This window comes from Bos indicus, chromosome 20 (genome assembly GCF_029378745.1).
Source record: "Bos indicus isolate NIAB-ARS_2022 breed Sahiwal x Tharparkar chromosome 20, NIAB-ARS_B.indTharparkar_mat_pri_1.0, whole genome shotgun sequence".
Lineage (NCBI taxonomy): Eukaryota > Metazoa > Chordata > Mammalia > Artiodactyla > Bovidae > Bos > Bos indicus.
In genome coordinates, this window is record NC_091779.1 from 88726 (window position 1) to 109478 (window position 20753).

A 20753-nucleotide genomic window follows, 5' to 3' on the forward strand; every position below is an offset into this window, starting at 1 on the left:
AGACATAAAGAAACAGGGGTTCAATTCCTGAGTCAGGAACATCCCCTGGAGGAGAGCATGGCAACCTGCTCCAGTATTCTTGCCTGGCGAATCCCATGGACAAAGGAACTTGGTGGGCTACAGTCCATGGGGTCACAAAGAGTCCAACACGACTGAAGCGACTTAGCATGCACAAACACAGCCTCCGTATGGAGGTGAATTATTTTTAAAAGCATCAGCAATAGGTCAATGACAAAAGAAATCATACTGTAAACTATAGAAGAGGAATTTTCCTTTAGTTATTCTGTCTATAGCTCATGACAATAAACTCTGTAAGAATTCTTCAAGGTTTGAGTCCCTAGGGTTAAGTAGTTAGATATAAAACAAATTAAAACACCATCATGAAGTATAATTTCTAAGTCTGCCTATTGCTCAAAGACATGTTCGTTCTGCAATTTCTTGACTGTTGCAAAAATAACAGATTATATTTCTTGCTATAATTATTAACTATATTTTGCAAGAATCATCAACTTTCTGATTAAAGGACTGGAAACACTTAAACAAAAATTTCAGTTTTGATACAAAATGTGTATGCAGCATATTAGTGTTAGCAAGGAATCCATCATAGCAATACTCCAAAGATATCTGGCATTTGGTGAGTTGATTTAACCTAGGATCATCCTTTCACTCTGATCTGAGGGATATGGAATCCAGAAGATTTTTGGCAGAGGAGACCTATATGAACTGAAAACAGCAATATACAGGCTAAATTCTACTTTTATTAGTCCCAGGACCATCGTGCATGTGCAGTTATATGTTTAACCCCAGAGAAATTTACTATTACATTTTTCTTTATGTGTTAAAAATGTTTAATCTTTCCCAGGCCAATTCTGCTGTTATCATATGACTGCCATAACCCAATCAATGATTTGTTTAGTTTTTTTCTTTTTTTAATTTCCTTCTATGTAGCCTGTGATCTCATATAATTATATTCTATTTTGGGGATATTTAGTACTCTAAGCATTATACTCATTCAGGAATCATTTATATGTAATACCGCTACTGATAAATACTATTCTTTCTTATTTTCCAGATAAAGAAACTGAAGTTCTAAAGGATAAAGCTAATTTCCCATAATCAAATTTACTCAAGTTGTCAAGCAAAGACTTCAGCCTGACACTTCAGAACATTCCTGGGTGTACACTGATCACACTGCTTCACTAGCTTAGGTTGAGCAATCTTGAGCTTCTTTCACTCCACCTTCTCGTGTTTCATTGCTCAATTTTAATTCTTCTTTATTTTTATCTTTTAAATCAAGATCCATGGTTCTGAGTGAAGGAAATCAGAGCTCTGTGATCATGTTCATCCTCTTGGGCTTCTCAGAATACCCGCACCTCCTGGCACCCCTTTTCCTGGTGTTCTTGACCATTTACACAGTCACTCTGGTAGGGAACCTTGGTGTAATAGTGTTCATAAGGACAAGTCTCAAACTCCACATACCCATGTACTTTTTTCTTAGCCATCTATCCTTTTTGGATATTTGTTCTTCCAGTGTATTTACACCCAAACTCCTAGATATCTTGGTACTGGAAGACAGAGTTATCTCTTTCAAAGGATGCATGGCACAGTTTTTCTTTGGCTGTGCATTTGTGATTACAGAGATGTCCATACTAGCAGCGACAGCCTATGACCAGTTTGTGGCTGTTTGTAACCCCTGCTCTACACAGCTGCTGTGTCTCCTAAGCTCTGCAGCCTCCTGGTTGCTGGGACTTACACGTGGGGTGGAATGTGTTCCTTGACAATCACATGTCCTCTTTTGGAGCTGTCCTTCTGCCGTTCTATGCCATACATCACTTTGGCTGTGAGTATTCTGCCATCATCTCTGCTTCCTGTTCTGACACCCATTTCAGTCAACTGACGTGTTTCATTTCTACACTCAATGAGGTGTGTGTAGCCTCCTGATTATCTTCACCTCCTACGTTTTCACAGTTGTCACGATCATCAAGATGCCTTCAGCTGCTGGACTCCGAAAAGCCGTCTCCACCTGTGCCTCCCACCTGACCGCCATCACCGTTTTCCATGGGACTGTTCTGTTCCTTCATTGTGTACCCAACTCCAAAAGCTCATGGCTCCTCGTCAGAGTAGCCACTGTGTTTTTTACTGTCATGATTCCTATGCTGAACCCCCTTATCTATAGCCTTAGGAATAAAGGTGTGAAAGAGACAGTCAGGAGTTTGATAACCATGAAACTGCTTTCTCCCTCAATATAATTCAGAAATCCAATAGGACTGAAAAACCACTTGAATTAAAGTCAAGCTGTGTATAACCCAAATAAATATGTTTATGTTCATATTATGCCTAATAATTTTCTTACGTATTTCTGATGCTAGTTTACCTTTATTTTAAATAAATATATGATTATGTTTCAAATAAATTGTATGTTGCATTTTACATTTTTTTGATGGTCAGGATGAGCTACAGTTATTTCTGAGTTAATATAGAAATAATACATTATGGAAGTCAGAGTGATGAAAAGATATATATTGTTAGAGACTCACTCCTTATGCTACAGTTTATGCTGTGATTTGTAACACTGATGCAAACACAGATGATGACTCTGTTTAGTGTCAGAGTTAAGGTTAGGGTTAGGGTTAAATTTGCACTCAGGTTCTCATAACTAACTTTTGATTCAGTTCTATAAAATGCAACTTTTAGCTTTTCTCAAAATTTTATTTTACTCCAGGTAAAATGGGGACTTTTGAGTTTGCATTATGAAAATATTACCTGATTTTAAGCAAGAAGATCCTGAAAATAATATCTAGTCTCTGTATGCATCACTAATTTTTTGAATACCAGTATAATATAGTTCAATAAAAGGTGTTTAAGATGATACTGAATACTGAGAAAAAGTTAAACGTATTTCTAAGGAGATATAATGATTACCCAGTGATAAAGCCCAAGTTAAGAACTTCTCTATTTTCTCTTCTTCTGACATATATACTCGTTCATGTCTCAGGTTTGCATTCATAATCCAAAGAAGAAGAAATGCTCTTTATCAATAATGAAGTATGAAAAAATTATAATAGATTAACAGAGATGTTTTTGAATAACTGGACCTAATCATGAATCTACCTCATTCAGTTTAATGTCTTTCTTATATCCCTTTGAAGTATCTGCCATTACCACATATTCTTTATAACTTTGAAGTAAATCTCATTATCCATTAGAGCAACTTCTGACATCTTTTCTTCCCTGTAAGTGGATCCTGTTTATCCTTGACCATTTCATTTTCATACAGACTTCAGTATTTATTTTGTTCATTCTTTTAAACCCTGAGACTCTTAGGGGCTCTAAAATGTACGTCACTTGTTCTTCAGCTCTGCATGTTCAAGCATGCTTGGCTGTAGCCATGCCCTCTCTGCTTCAGTCATCTATACTCCTTTGTAATGATAAGATCATATTAGCTGGGTTTTATTTTACCTTTGTTTTAATTTATTTATTTTTATTTTTGGCTGTGCTGCACAGCATGTGAGATCTTAGCTTCCCAACCAGGGATAAAGCCTGTGCTCCCAGCAGTGGAAGCAAAGAATCTTAACCCCTGGAACACCAGGGAAATCCCACCATTGTTTTTATTGGTGTGACTTTGCCATTTGATTCATTTCTCATTATCATTACTATGATTGATTCAGTTTCTGAGGGAAAAGAGAGACAACAAAGGCATGTTATATATTGAGTTGACATACTGAGTTAAAAATAATCCAAACTTTATCTCTTTCTTTACTGATTAGGGGGAAAAATTGGCATAGGTAAAATTCTACAGGCATGGCCGATAAGAATATATTGTGAAGAATCATTATTAAGAGATTATAAATCTTAGTGAAATAAACACCTTCCTTGAAAAAACATAGCATTAATCTTATACAATAAAAATAGAAAATCTAGGTAAAGTCTTATCTATTGAAGTAATGAATATCTGTGTGTGCTTGGTCATGTCTGACTCTTTGTGACCCCATGGACTTTAGCCTGCCAGGCTTCTCTGTCCGTGAGATTTTCCTGGCAAGAATACTGGAATCGGTGGCCATGCTCTTCTCCAAGAGATATTCCTGACCCAGGATCGAACCCCCGTCTCCTGTGTCTTCTGTATTGCAGGTGAATTCTTTACCACTGAGTCACTGGGGAAGCCCAAAGTAATGGAATTTGTTTTCAAAAACTTCCTAACAAAGAAATTCTATGCCCTGTTTATTATGTCGGTGAATTTCTCAAAACATTTAAGAAATATTGTCAATCATGCACAAATCTTTCTAGAAAACAGATTGAGAGGATACTTAATAATGCATTATATTCACTGAGTTTTTAACAATTCAAACAAAGCTATTATAAGAACTAAATTTATAGATCAATCTTTCTCATGAGGTTAGATAATGAATATTCAAGACAGAATATTAACACACTGGGGTTTATTCCAGAAACTGAAAAGTGGTTTAACAGTCATGAATTAATAACCACAAATCAGCATATTAAAGCAAAAGGGAAGGTATATCATTCTTGCAATTTACAGTTCTAGAAAAATAATTTGGTTAAATACAAAACTCATTCCATTCTGAATGGATGACTTTTCTCAACTCACATTTAATAAAATTGTTATTAGCTATAAGAAACTTTAAGTAATCCTCATATTAACTACTGAAATTACTGTGACTAATTTTAAAATACTTTGGCTGTAATACTATGTATATATTTAAACCTACATCTCCCCAAGAATGTACAAATCCAAAGGCAGTCCCCTAGAGTTTTAATTGAAAAGTTCATATTTCCTTGATGGCTGTGACAAATATTTCTAGTATCCATGTGTTGAATAGAAAGTAACCTCTTCCTGATAAGAGTGTGGGTGGCTCAAATGGTAAAGAATCCACCTGCAAGGCAGGAGACCTGGGTTCAGTCCCTAGATTGGGAAGACTCCCTGGAGAAGGGAACGGTCAGCCATTACAGCAGTCTTGCCTGGAGAATTCCATGGACAGAGGAGCCTGGCGGACTACAGTCCATGGGGTCCCAAAGAATCAGGCATGACTGAGTGGTTAACACTTTCACTTTCTTGTTAGAGTATGGAATGTCAGAAATAGGCTATCATTGTGAAAAATATGGCCTGCTGACCATGAATACTAGAAATGGCTTGCCTTTGGTGTAATTAAGGTATTCAGGGATTACAGCTTAGCTATCAATAGTTTATTTCTAATCTTTATGCTTGCAGGAGACCTGCGTTCGATCCCTGGGTCGGGAAGATGCCCTGGAGAAGGAAATGGCGACCCACTTCAGTATTCTTGACTGGAGAATTCCATGGACAGAGGAGCCTGGTGGGCTACAGGCCATGGGGTCACAAGAGTTGGACACGACTGAGAGACTAACACACACACATACATGCGTGCATGAATAAGTCTTGCAAATTATACTTTAAAAAGTCATTTCTATTTGCTCACCATTAGAATACAATGATGCAATTGATGTTTTTATATATACTCATTTATGCACCAGTACTGCATTCTGTTATTATTTTTTCATATTTTGGTTGCAGATTCCTTAGAACTTTCTATATACAGAATCTAGCTGGCAAATAAAGACAGTTTTACTTTCTACTTTCCAGTAATTATAATTTTCTTTCCTTATTCAGCAAAAAGTTAAAATAAGATGTTGAATAAAAGTGGTTGAGGACATTAGTTTTTTGGTTGTTTTTATACACAGGGTTAGGAGAAAATCAAGTTATTTTACTTTATGTAGGATTTCTTTTCTGTTTTCTGCTTTTACATTAAACATAATGCTAGCTAGAGGTACTTTTGTGGATGATCTTTATCAGATTGAAGGAATTTTCTTATATATCTTGTTTGCTGCTATACAGGTAATTGTTTTGGTTCCTCCCCTCCCCCCTCACGTCATTATTTATTTTCCTATCATATACTGTGGTATTTTATTTTCTAATATTTTATTCAGTATTTCTGTAATGAAGTACATTAGTTATCTTGATCTTTTTTTTTTTTTTTTGCAACATCTTTGTCTGGTTTTGTTGTTGATGGTTGTTGGTTAGTTACTAAGTCATATCTCTTTTACAACCCCTCTATCCATGGGATTCTCCAGGCAAGAATACTGGGGTGGATTGCCATTTCCTTCTCCAGGGGATCTTCCTGATCCAGGGATAAAACATGTGTCCTCTGCCTGTCAGATGGATTCTTTACCTCTGAACCACCAGGGAAACCCGTGAAACACCAGAGATGTCCCAAAACTCAGAAAATGATCAGAAATATTGGTGGTGGCTCCTCCTCACTGTAGGGGGCACCCACACCCTTTCTTTCCTGGTGTGCCTCTCTGCCTTGCTTCGATCTTAACTAAACAGTTTCTCTGCCTGCTCTCCCACTTGTTGTGCTATGTCTCTAAAAATAAACTTTGTACCTTCATTTACAATTTTTGCTTCCTTGAGAAATACATTTTTTACTGGGGACAAAATAATATATATATACTGATGGTTGCCAGTAACCCGCATGTCAGCTATCAGTTTTTAAACTATAGAGTTATGATTCACACATTCTAAACTAATTAATCATTTTCAGGTTTTGCACTTTGTTGATTGAATTGTCTTTGCCTCTTCAACCAAATCCTGAGCTTCCGAAGGTCAGGAAGCAGGCCAAAGAATTCTATCATTGTACTTGCACAGCGCTGGGTTCCAGATATTTGTAGCTGAAAATAAAATCCAGAAGTCTTTGGTTTCTATCATAGAGGTTTCTTAGAACCTCTGTCAGAATCACCTGCGAAATCAGTTGAACTCACGGATATTTGGCAGAGAAACCCAGGAATGTTCATTTTAAACAAGCCTCTTGGAATATTCTTATGTACATGGATGTTTGGGAATTAGAACGCTGTCACATACAAATAAACACAATCCTAAGTACATGTTTCACACAAGGTATAGGCAAGATAGTAACAGCATCAAGTTTAAATAACATTTCCAGTCTTATTTCCTCCTCTAGCCCCTCCTCCCCTTCCTGTCTCAATCATCCTCCTGGAGCAAAATCCTAATCAAGTCCTTCTTTCAACTAAAACCTTCCCAATTGTGAGACTATAAAACCCATGATCATAAGCTTATCCTTTAAGAATCTTTATGGCCCAGCTGCAATCAAAAGACATAACTTTTTAACTAAGAGCACAAATTCTGCGGCCAGACTGACTGAATTCAAATCCCAATGCCTCCAGTTTGAGTATGAGCTATATTAATGGGATGAAGAAAAAGTGTTGCATATATCTCTTATTGCTCTGTTTATTCAAATATCCATGTTTTTTTGGTGCTATTTGTTACTTAAATGCTTGACAGAATTTACCATTTAATAGTATGGACCTGGGGTTCTCTTTGTGGGAAGATTTTTAACTGAAAATTCAATTTCATAAGAAGATAGAGGCTATTCATATTTTGTATTTCATCTTTGGTAAGTTTATTTGTATGGTTCAAATGATTTTTCTACATCAACTAAGTAGTCAAATTTTTTGGAAGAAACTTCTACATAATACTCTCTATTTTTTCTTCATTGACAGCATCTGTAATGAAGTTCCATTTTTCTTCTTGAGTAGCAATTGTGTTATGATGTTATTTTTAATCAATTTATCTATCAGAAGATTGATTTTATGTATCATTTTAAACATCAGAATTTTAGTTTTGCTCAATCCCTTATTTCTATTTCACTGTCCATTTTCTATTTTCGATCACCATTCTCATCTTTTCCTCCTTCTATTTATTGTGAGATTAAAAACTATATTTGCTTTCTTATCTTCTTATAATGGAATCACAAATCATCAAGTTTCTTCTCTTAAGTAAAACATTCAAGCAAGTAGGTGCTATTTTAAATAGAATGAGGGATAAATGGAAAGATTACAAAGATGTTGACCTCATGAGTGACAAGTAGAAGTCTAAACTAGTCCTTAAGATTCCCCACCATTTGGTGCACACATATCTTCAACTAGCCATTCAATTACACATTAATCTGGGAGCTGCTGGCAAATACTTTTAAATTATAACTAGTTTTAAATCAGTTGATCATGAGAAAAGAAAGACTATCCTGATTGGTGAGTCTCATGTAATCCGATGATTTGTTAAAAACACTTGAATCCCTCTTTAAAGAGATGTGTGAATTATAAGAGGGTGTTGAGAGATTTGAAGTGTGAGAGTGACTTGAGCAGAGAAAACAAAGCAGATACCTAGAAGTGGATTCTAGGAACTGTGAATAACCCCAAAACAGATGTCAAGGAAACAAGACCTTATTCCCACAACTTCAAGGAACTGCATTATTCCAACAACATGAATGAGCTTGGAAGAGAACCAATTTCTAGATGAGAAACTTGATGACACTTTGATTTCAGCCTTGTGATAACTTGAAAAGAGGGACCAGGTGTATTGTGCCTAACTTCGGGCATACAAAATTGTGAATTAATAAATGAGTATTTTTCAAGCCAGTGAATCTGCAGCAGTTTATGATGATGAAATAGACCAGAAGGCAATGGCACCCCACTCCAGTACTCTTGCCTGGCAAATCCCATGGACAGAGGAGCCTGGTGGGCTGCAGTCCATGGGGTCACTAAGAGTCGGACACGACTGAGCGACTTCCCTTTCACTTTTCACTTTCATGCATTGGAGAAGGAAATGGCAACCCACTTCAGTGCTCTTGCCTGGAGAATCCCAGGGACGAGGGAGCCTGGTGGGCTGCCATCTATGGGGTCACACAGAGTCGGACAAGACTGTAGTGACTTAGCAGCAGCAACATACCACATAATTCAGCAAACCTATCAACTGCATTATCAAAAAATGTATATTCAACAAGTTTTAATAATACACGGAAACACTGGGATACAATAATAACTGCAAATCCCATAATATCATATTTCTATTCAGTGTGATATTGAATGTGTGTTTTTGCAAATATAGATGTTCAAATAAGAAAACTTAGAGGAAAGACTGAAATAAACATAACACTATGCTTGGTCTATGGGAACAACACTATGCTTGGTCTATTGGACACTAATTGTGATTTTCTCTTTCTGAATTTTGGAATTCATGTCTTCCATGATAAATATAAACAGGTTGATTGCTAGTGCTATTTTTCTAAGATGAGAAGATAAACATGCTCAAGCTTCCTATATGATTTAATGATTTAAAATAAGTTATATTTTAAATGAGGAATAAGGGATTTTCTTTAAATTGTCTTGTTTGTAGCTCATGGAAAACACCCCAATCAAAATTCTCTGGGGTGTGAATCCCCAGGTCACTCAGGTAGACGTAAATATACAGCATGACCCCTAAGTTTAGTTTACAAGTATCGCTTACCCTTAAGAGTGTCTCTATTTTTTAATGAGAAAAAAAATGTAATTTTCTTGATGACTTTACTGAAATATACTTTGGAAGAGGTTACAATACTCTTATTACAACAATTTTAATTAAATGTACGTATTTTTGTTAAATACTTTTCAAGATTCTTATTTAAATTAAAGAAGTCTTCAGTAAATCAGTCTATAAAGACTATATGGCTTCTGGTGAGTTGTTTAAGTAATTTACTTTCATTCTGATGTGGGAAATTCTGAAATTAACAATAATTCTGGCAGAGAAGCACCTATGCAACCCCAGTAGCAATGAAATGGTACTCATTTAATTCATTAAAGGGTAAGAATACAAGATATTGAACTTATTTCTTATATCTATGGGATGCATTTAGTTTTGAACTTTGCTTATATAGCTGAATGATGTCCTTGGTGGGCATTCAAGTAGTAGTATTTGTTTTCAATTAAAAATAATTTAAAAATTAGGGAAATATTAAAAAGAAATCTATAAAGCTGTAAAGAAATATGCCAGACTTTGCATTAATTTTTTTGAGTTTCAAATCATTCAGGTGAAAGCAAGTTGGAGCAGTACAGCAAATTTGAGTTCTGAATTAAACCCCAAAGTAGTCTGAAATATGTTGCCTGGTATTTGATATTAAAAGGTAATTATGCTTTTATATACCAAAATGTGTGTCTTTTGTGCACAAAAATAAAAATTCCTGCAGTGAGTAAAATGAAAGAAGTAGCTATCAAGCAATCTAGGTAATGCAGTGATACTGTGCATGCCAAGTCGCTTCAGTCCTTTCTGACTCTTTATAAACAACCCTATAGCCCGCCAGGCTCCTCTGTCCATGGGATTGTCCAAGCAAGAATACATACACACTTCCAGGGGATTTTCCCAACCCAGGGATAGAACCCGTGTCTCTTATGTCTGCTGCATTGGTAGTTTAGTTCTTTTAGAGATCACAGAAATCCAGACAGAAGCGTTCAGTTTGCAGGTAATTTGTATGGAGATGATTTTGAATATGGAAGTGAAAAGCAAAGGAGAAAAGGAAAGATATAAGCATCTGAATGGAGAGTTCCAAAGTATAGCAAAAAGAGATAAGAAAGACTTCCTCAGCAATCAATGCAAAGAAATAGAGGAAAACAACAGAATGGGAAAGACTAGAGATCTCTTCAAGAAAATCAGAGATACCAAAGGAACATTTCATGCAAAGATGGGCTCGATAAAGGACAGAAATGGTATGGACCTAACAGAAGCAGAAGATATTAAGAAGAGATGGCAAGAATACACAGAAGAACTGTACAAAAAAGATCTTCATGCACCAGATAATCACGATGGTGTGATCACTGACCTAGAGCCAGACATCCTGGAATGTGAAGTCAAGTGGGCCTTAGAAAGCATCACTACAAACAAAGCTAGTGGAGGTGATAGAATTCCAGTTGAGCTATTCCAAACCCTGAAAGATGATACTGTTAAAGTGCTGCACTCAATATGCCAGCGAATTTGGAAAACTCAGCAGTGGCCACAGAACTGGAAAAGTTCAGTTTTCATTCCAATCCCAAAGAAAGGCAATGCCAAAGAATGCTCAAACTACCGCACAATTGCACTCATCTCACACGCTAATAAAGTAATGCTTAAAATTCTCCAAGCCAGGCTTCAGCAATATGTGAACCGTGAACTTCCTGATGTTCAAGCTGGTTTTAGAAAAGGCAGAGGAACCAGAGATCAAATTGCCAACATCCACTGGATCATGGAAAAAGCAATAGAGTTCCAGAAAAAACATCTATTTCTGCTTTTTGACTATGCCAAAGCCTTTGACTGTGTAGATCACAATAAACTGTGGAAAATTCTGAAAGAGATGGGAATGCCAGACCACCTGATCTACCTCTTGAGAAATTTGTATGCAGGTGAGGAAGCAACAGTTAGAACTGGACATGGAACAACAGACTGGTTCCAAATAGGAAAAGGATTACTTCAAGGCTGTATATTGTCACCCTGCTTATTTAACTCATATGCAGAGTACATCATGAGAAAAGCTGGACTGGAAGAAACATAAGCTGGAATCAAGATTGCCGGGAGAAATATCAATAACCTCAGATATGCAGATGACACCACCCTTATGGCAGAAAGTGAAGAGGAACTCAAAAGCCTCTTGATGAAAGTGAAAGAGGAGAGTGAAAAAGTTGGCTTAAAGCTCAACATTCAGAAAACTAAGATCATGGCATCTGGTCCCATCACTTCATGGGAAATAGATGGGGAAACAGTGGAAACAGTGTCAGACTTTATTTTTGGGGGCTCCAAAATCACTGCAGATGGTGACTGCAGCCATGAAATTAAAAGACTCCTACTCCTTGGAAGAAAAGTTATGACCAACCTAGATAGCATGTTCAAAAGCAGAGACATTACTTTGCCAACAAAAGTTCATTTAGTCAAGGCTATGGTTTTTCCTGTGGTCATGTATGGATGTGAGAGTTGGACTGTGAAGAAGGCTGAGTGCCGAAGAATTGATGCTTTTGAACTGTGGTGTTGGAGAAAACTCTTGAGAGTCCCTTGGACTGCAAGGAGATCCAACCAGTCCATTCTGAAGGAGATCAGCCCTGGGATTTCTTTGGAAGGAATGATGCTAAAGCTGAAACTCCAGTACTTTGGCCACCTCATGCGAAGAGTTGACTCATTGGAAAAGACTGTGATGCTGGGAGGGATGGGGGGCAGGAGGAGAAGGGGACGACAGAGGATGAGATGGCTGGATGGCATCACTGACTCAATGGACGTGAATCTGGGTGAACTCCAGGAATTGGTGATGGACAGGGAGGCCTGGCGTGCTGCGATTCATGGGGTCACAAAGAGTTGGACACGACTGAGCGGCTGAGCTGAACTGAATTGAAGCATTTGAGCATGATTTTAAATTAAGACTGAATGAAAATTAGTCCTGAAGGATGGCTGTAGGTGGGCTAAATAAAGATAGCTGCTGAGTAGATGGGTGGTAGCTAACAATTAAGATGGGAGTGTATTTTGAAGAATATGTTCATTTTGCCCTAATTACATTTTTCACAGCCTTAACCTTGGATGGAAAAGAAATCATAGAGATACAGACAAGGACAGGGAAAAATGGACAAAACAAAGCTCATGCCTTGATGGCTTGAGACATTAATGAAAATGTGCATCTAAGAAGGAAACATTAGAAAATAATTAAGTAAGAAAAAGATTTCCTCCGTGTATGCATTTTTTATACTTCTTAGTCACTATTTGCACCATTTCAGACTTCGTAAAATTATAGGCAGTGCTACATTGTAGAATATTTTGAGGTCAAATATTTCAAATTGAAAGTAAACATGAAAAACAGCATTAGAAATACAAGAGAAGAAACTAAATTTGGTGGGGGCCATTTATTACATGTGAAATTAAAGTCTTAAATGTTTTAGAAAACAATTAAAGTTGGACTTCCCTGATAGCTCAGCTGGTAAAGAATCTGCCTGCAATGCATGGGACCCCAGTTCGATTCCTGGGTCGGGAAGATCTGCTGGAGAAGGGATAGGCTACCCACTCAAGTATTTCTGGTCTTCTCTTGTGACTCAGCTGGTAAAGAATCTGCCTGTAATGTGGAAGACCTGGGTCCAATCCCTGGGTTGGGAAGATCCCCTGGAGAAGGGAATGGCTACCCACTCCAGTATTTTAAACTAAATTTGGTGGGGGACATTTATTAAGTGTAAAATTAAAGTCTTAAATGTTTTAGAAAATAATTCACTAATTTAAGTTATATTTTATACATAATTGTGTAGTAAAAAACAAATTCTTAGAATTATATTCTATAGGTAAGGTTTCAGAGAGCTTAGCTTGTCAGAGACATATTAATAAGTGACTGAGGTTAAATTTGAAGGCAAGTTAAATTTGACTTGATTAAAGAGTCTAGAATGTTAACAAGACATCATTCATATTCTCTAGGAGATACAATATGTGACTTTTTACAAGGTTTGGCCAGTTGGTGAAATCATTAAGGGAACGTAAACCTGAGGCTTCTCTGATGAGGTGGGTGCTGGATCTCTCAGTTGTGTGACTAGCGACTCCATGGCCTATAGCCCTCCAGGTTCCTCTGTCATCAGATTTCAGCAGCAAGGATCCTGGAGTGGGTTGCCAGTTCTTTCTCCTGGGGATATTCCTGACCCAGGGATTGAACTCATGTCCCTTGCATCTCCTGCACTATCAGGAGGATTCTTTACCACCACACTACCTGGGAAGCCTCTCTCTGATCGGAGAGCACTAAGGAAAAGTGAGAGAAAAACAGGACATCTTGAGCAGTTAGAATGGCCTGAACAAACAAGAATTTGCAAGCGTAATCAACAAGTTCAATTAAATGAAGCTAAAGAAAGGAATTCTCCATGTGGAGAAAAGGGAGACAGAGCTGGGAGAAATTCAAACAAGGACATATTCTGAGTCACCGTGACACTCAGCTCTTCCCAGTCCATCCTCTCCTTGCCCCTCCATCAGAAGCTGATTTGCACGCTCCACACCTGTAGACACACAGTATACCACTTGGGCTCCACCTGTCTTATTCGTATTCCTGGGAAATCCCAGACTTCACCACTGCAGAGCAGTCCCCTGTCCAGGCTGGGGGAAAAAAAAGTACCCTCTATTTCTGTCATGTCTGGTTGCTTAGGGTGAACTCTGGTTTTCTCTGGCAGAAACCATAGTGATGGATGAGAGAAATCAGAATCACCTTCATCCTCTCAGGCTTCTCAGAATACCCACAGCTCCAGGTGCCCCTATTCTTGGTCTTCTTCACTGTCTATACAGTCTCTGTGGTGGAGAACCTGGGTATGATTGTGACCATCAGAATCAGTCCCAAACTTCACACCCCCATGTAATTCTTTCTCAGCCATCTCTCCTTTCTTGATTTTTGTTACTCTTCTATAACCACACCCAAACTCTTACAGATCTTGGTTGTGGACACAAGGACTATCTCCTACATGGGTTGCATGCTGCAGTTCTTCTTTGGTTGCACACTTGTGATTACGGAGATGTTCATGTTAGCAGTGATGGCCTATGACCAGTTTGTGGCTGTTTGTAACCCCCTGCTCTACACAGTTGCTGTGTCTCTTAAGCTCTGCAGCCTCCTGGTCACTGGAACCTACACATGGGGTGGAACGTGGTCCTTGACAATCACATGTTCTCTTTTGAAGCTGTCCTTGTATGGTTCTAACGTCATACATCACTTTGGCTGTGAGCATTCTGCAATCGGCTCTGCCTCTTGCTCTGACTCTTACTTCAGTCAAATGACATGTTTTATCATTTCTACTCTCAATGAGGTGTGTCACCTCCTGATTATTCTCGCCTCCTATGTTTTCATAATTGTCACATCATCAAGATGCCTTCAGCCGGTGGACTCCGAAAAGCCTATTCCACCTGTGCCTCCCACCTGACTGCCATCACCATTTTCCATGGGGTCATCCTTCTTCTCTACTGGGTACCCAACTCCAGAAGCTCATGGCTCTTCATTAAAGTAGCCACTGTGCTTTTCACAGTAGTGATCCCCATGCTAAATCTCCTATCTACAGCCTTAGAAATAATGATGTGAAGGAGACCATCAGAAAATTAGTCAACACCAAAATGTTTTCTCACCTAATGTAATTTTGAATGAGAAGAGAGATAGAGGAGAGCGCTTTCTTAAATGTATTTTACACAGTGTGTTGATGGTTATTACATTTTTCTTCAAATGTGTGCTTATTCACTGATTAGTGTGATCTTTGAGACCCCTTCTCTGTCCATGGGGAATCTCCAGGGAAGAATACTGGAGTGGGTTGCCATGCTCTCTTCCAGGGGATCTTCCCAAGCCATGGATGGAACTCATGTCTCCTGAAGTGCATGTTGATTCTTTAGTGACTGAGACACAATGGGATACAATCTCTTGTATATAATATATATATATATATAATATATATATAAAATATGATATATATGTGATATATATATATATATAATATGATATATATGTGATTTTTAAACTGCAATGTGATTTTAAAATATCAACTTCAGTTTAAAAGAAAAAAAGAAATAAAATTATGTTTATGTCTCACTTTAAGAGTGTTATAGGCTAAATAATGATCATCTAACACTGTCCATGGACTTCCCTGATGGCTCAGATGGTAAAGAATCCCCGTGCAATATGGGAGACCTAGGTTCTTTCCCTGGGTGGGAAGATCACCTACAGGAGGGCGTGACAACCCACTCCTGTATTCTTGCCTGGAAAATCCCCATGGACAGAGGAGCCTGGTGGGCTACAGTCCATGGGGTCACCAAGAGTCGGATAAGACTGAGTGACTAAGCACAGCACAGCAAAAGGCTGTCCACATCCTAAAATCCTCAGAATTTGCAAATGATTTCTGTTCCATGTCTTCTTTCTTTTTTTCCCCCTCTTCCTTTCATTTCCTTTCTCTTTTTCTCACTCTCAAATTATGAAATGTGATAAATAGACAAGTAATTCTGTATAATAATCTTATATGTTGCTTTCTCCAAGAAATTAAAGACATTATCAGCTCTTTACAGCATTTCTGTAAGCATTTTTCTAGTCACTGTGCCTCTCTGATGCCTCTAGGAGCAAACTTCATTGCTGTGTTCAAAACTTTTTCTTCTAAACAGAGAATAGGTTCAGTTCAGTTCAGTCACTCAGTTGTGTCTGACTCTTTGCGACCCCATGAATCGCAGCACGCCAGGCCTCCCAGTCCATCACCAACTTCTGGAGTTCACTCAGACTCGCGTCCATCAAGTCAGTGATGCCATCCAGCCATTTCATCCTCTGTCGTCCCCTTCTCCTCCTGCCCCCAATCCCTCCCAGCATCACAGTCTTTTCCAATGAGTCAACTCTTCGCATGAGGTGGCCAAAGTACTGGAGTTTCAGCTTTAGCATCATTCCTTTCAAAGAAATCCCAGGGCTGATCTCCTTTAGAATGGACTGGTTGGATCTCCTTGCAGTCCAAGGGACTCTCAAGAGTCTTCTCCAACACCACAGTTCAAAAGCATCAATTCTTTGGTGCTCAGCTTTCTTCACAGTCCAACTCTCACATCCATACATGACCACTGGAAAAACCATAGCCTTGACTAGACGGACCTTTGTTGGCAAAGTAATGTCTCTGCTTTTCAATATGCTAGTTGGTCATAACTTTTATGAGAGTTAAAATTTAACTTTGTTGAAGCCTCTCGGTCTGTGGCAGCCGCGCTAGCCCGGCCCCGAGAGCGAAGAGCGAGGGGAGGCGGAGACGGAGCAAGGTCCGAGGAGCAGCTCCGGTCCCCGTCTTTAAAATTAAAAAAAAAAAAAAAAAAAAAATTTAACTTTGTTGCTTTTGAAATTTGTATTATTAAAATTTTAGAGTATATTCCCTTATGTCTGGCTTATTTGGCTCAGCATTTTTTTTCAAAAGAATTTTTAAGTGATTGACTATAACAGTAGTTCCATTTTTGTTGCTGAAGAATGTTCCACAAAATAAATATATTGATATGATAATATGTTTATTCATACTTCTACTACAAATGGAATTTGGCTATTTCCCCTTCTTTATTGAAGTATTATTTATTTACAGTGTTATAATAATTTTAGATGCACAACACAGTGATTCATTATGTTTTTAGACTATACGCTATTAAAACTTAGTGTCTCAGTGGGTAAAGAATCTGCCTGCAATGCAGGCGATGCCAGAGATATGGGTTTGATTCCTGGGTGGGGAAGATCCCCTGGAGGAGGGCATGGCAACCCAATCCCATAGGCAGAGGAGCCTGGTGGGCTACAGTCCATGGGGTCCCAAAGAGTTGGACACAACTGAAGTGACTGAGCACAACACAGCACACAAAAGATAATAGCCAGAACTTACGGAGCTAGGCAGCGGTTTCCCTGTAGCTTATCTATTTTATACAGAGTATTTTGTAGACTTTATACTCCTAAATTGCCCCTCCTCCATTCTTCATAAAGTCTGCAAATAACAGTTTTTGGAGAGAATTGGAAGAAAGAGAAACCTTGTGTATTGTGGGTGAGAATATAAATTGGTAGAGCCAATTGCATATTGCATAGAAAACAGTATGGAGTTTTGCACACACATGCACATAAACACACACACAGAAGCTAAAAATAGAACTACCATATAAGCCAGCAATTTCACTCCTGGTTATTTCACCCTTTTTGTCTTTAATGGAAATGCTGCATGAACATTCTTACACAAGTATGTGCTGCATTGCACATGAGCACTCACTGGGTGAGGTATGCTCTGTCTCTGAATGTTCTGGATCAAAGGCGCTTGTTTCTGATATTTTGCTAGGTGCCATCAAACAATTTTCCAAAATAGATGTATTAGTTTAAATTCCAACTATATTGCATGTGGGTCCTAATTATTGTCCATTCTGCCAATACTTAATACTGTCATAGCAGACATTTTAGTATTTTGAGGTTGGTGGATGAGTAGGGGTACTTCATTTTGGTGATGAATTCAATTCCACTTTACTAATGTGGTTGAATTCCTATAATTTAGTTATCAGTCATTTGACTTGTCTTACTTCTTTGTGAAGGTCCTATTCAGGTTTTTTTTTTTTTTTTTACCTATTTTTCTATTAGGTTGTTAATATTTTATTATGAAATATGTATTTCATTATGCATTCTAAATAAAAGTCCTTTGATGTATGTATCATGAATATTTTCTCCTAGATTGTGGCTTGTCTATTCACTTGGTTGGTGATGTATTTAGGTGCACACATTTCCTTATGTTTAATGGATTAATGTTTATCAAACTGTTTCTTTACACAGTGAAGTGCTTTTAATATCTTATTTAAGATTCACTTCTTACCTCCAAAATAACAAAGATATTATCATACTTAATGTGCTAAATTATCACAAATTTCATACAGTATTATATTTTCTATTCTACTTCCTCTATTTTCAATTCAGAGTTTTATTTTCTCTTTTTACGTTGATTTTTATATTTATTTCAAACTGAAAGTAAATTTTCATGGGGCATGACTATAATCTAATTTTATATTTTGACTTATTGGTGTATGTTTACCCCAGAAATACTTATTGAAAAATGCACTCATTTTAACACTGCTTTGTGGTGCCAGAATATTCATAAAGTAAATATCAGTATATCTATACTTCTGTTCCTAGACTTTCTGTATGCTTCTAGCTGTTTTATAATCAGAACTACCCTTAACTAATAGGCTTTAACATCAAGTTGAACAACTCTTAAAAAGTTACTTATTATCTTGCAGAATGTTTAAGATATTCTTTATTTTTACCTTTTAAAACAAACTTTAGAATTATTCTTGTTTAGATTTAGTGTAGAAAAACAGTAGAATTGTAGATCTATTTGCAAAGAATAATAAGTTTGCATCCTCAAGTCTTCCAAATCATAAGCATGCTACATTATTATGTTAATTTAGATCTACTTCATGTTTTACAATATAAGATATATCATATTTTTATAAAGTTGTCACATATATTTTTAAATTAATCTGGATGTGTGATTATTTTTCATACTATTTTAAATGTCATTTGTAAAATGTTTATTGTTTTTCGATTAGGATTCAATGCATTTTGGCAACTCTAACAATATTTTTTAATAACTTTATAATTTATTTGTAGATTACTTTTGATTTTCAGCATGCATATCATACAATCTCTAATAAACATTTTCTGGATATGTTGTTTCCAATGTTATTCTTTTTATTTTTTTCTTGTGTTTGGTTAACTAGCTGAAAACATTAGTACAATTTTGAATAAACAGTAAAAGTGGGTACCCTTGACTTCCTCATCTAACAAGGAAACATTTCATGCTTAAAATGTTAAACAAAGTTATCTCACATATTTGTTTTGTATGTGTCTGTTTGTTATATTTTGTTTTTTAGTGAGTGAATGTTGAATTTATCAAGTTAATTTTCCTCATTTTAACTCCTTTAATATTTTGATATGGTAACTTGTATTTTAAAAAATTTTCTAATATCAAAATATGTGTTTTTTCCTAAGAAAATTACTATAATTATATATTTACCTTTTTATTAGTTGATTGGTTTAATGTGTCAATATTTTATGTATAATTTAAAATTCTGTGATCATTAGTAAGATTATTCTGCAATTTTCTTTATTGTCCTTGTTAGTTTTTGCCATCAAGATTATATTTTTCTCTCAAAACAAAAATGATGAGAGTCTTCTTATTCAATTCAGTGAATATTACGTAGAAATTAAAACGAGAGTGTGATTGGGAGAAACACAAGGACAGTATCATATCAAAAAAAAAACAAAACTATAAGTTAACTGCTATTCAGTTCAGTTCAGTTGCTCAGTCATGTTCAATTCTTTGCGACCCCATGGACTGTAGCACGACAGGCACCCCTGTCCATCACCAAATCCAAGAGTTTACTCAAACTCCTGTCCTTTACGTCGGTGATGCCATCCAACCATCTCATTCTCTGTCATCCCCTTCTCCCACCTTCAGTCTTTCCCAGCATGAGGGTCTTTTCAAGTGAGTCAGCTCTTCACATCAGGTGGCCAAAGTATTGGAGTTTCAGCTTCAACACCAGTCCTTCCAATGAATATCCAGGATTGATTTCCTTTAGGATGGACTGCTTGGATCTCCTTGCAGTCCAAGGGACTCTCAAGAGTCTTCTCCAACACCAGAATTCAAAAGCATCAATTCTTTGGTGCTCAGATTTATTTATACATGACCACTGGAAAAACCATAACTTTGACTAGACTGACCTTTGTTGACAAAGTAATGTCTCTGCTTTTCAATATACTGTCTAGGTTGGTCATAACTTATCTTCCAAGGAATAGGGTCTTTTAATTTCATGGCTGCAAACACCATCTGCAGTGACTTTGGAGTCCCCACCCCCAAAAAAAGAAAAGTCTGCACTGTTTCCACTGTTTCCCCATCTATTTGCCTGAAGTGATGGGATTGGATGCCATGATCTTCATTTTCTGAATGTTGAGCTTTAAGCCAACTTTTTTACTCTCCACTTTCACTTTCATCAAGAGGCTCTTTAGTTTTTCTTCACTTTCTGCCATAAGTGTGGTGTCATCTGCATATCTGAGGCTATTGATATTCCTGGCAGTCTTTATTCCAGCTTGTGCTTCATCCAGCCCAGCCTTTATCATGATGTACTCTCCATGTAAGTTAAATAAGCAGGGTGACAATATACAGCCTTGACATACTCCTTTTCCTATTTGGAACCAGTATGTTGTTCCATGTCCAGTTCTAACTGTTGCTTCCTGACATGCATACAGATTTCTCAACATGCAGGTCAGGTGGTCTGGTATTCCCATCTCTTTCAGAATTTTCCACAGTTTATTATGATCCACACAGTCAAAGCCTTTGGCATAGTCAATAAATCATAACTAAATGCTTTTCTGGAAGTCTCTTACTTTTTTGATGATCCAGGGGATGTTGGAAATTGG

At 37.2% G+C, this 20753-nt stretch overlaps 2 pseudogenes; both read left to right on the forward strand.

Annotated features, from left to right (window-relative positions):
* Positions 1-1301: 1301 nt before the first annotated feature.
* On the forward strand, positions 1302-2249 carry LOC139178048 (olfactory receptor 1165-like; annotated as a pseudogene).
* Positions 2250-14022: 11773 nt separating this feature from the next.
* Positions 14023-14953, forward strand: LOC109578039 (olfactory receptor 1165-like; annotated as a pseudogene).
* Positions 14954-20753: the final 5800 nt, after the last annotated feature.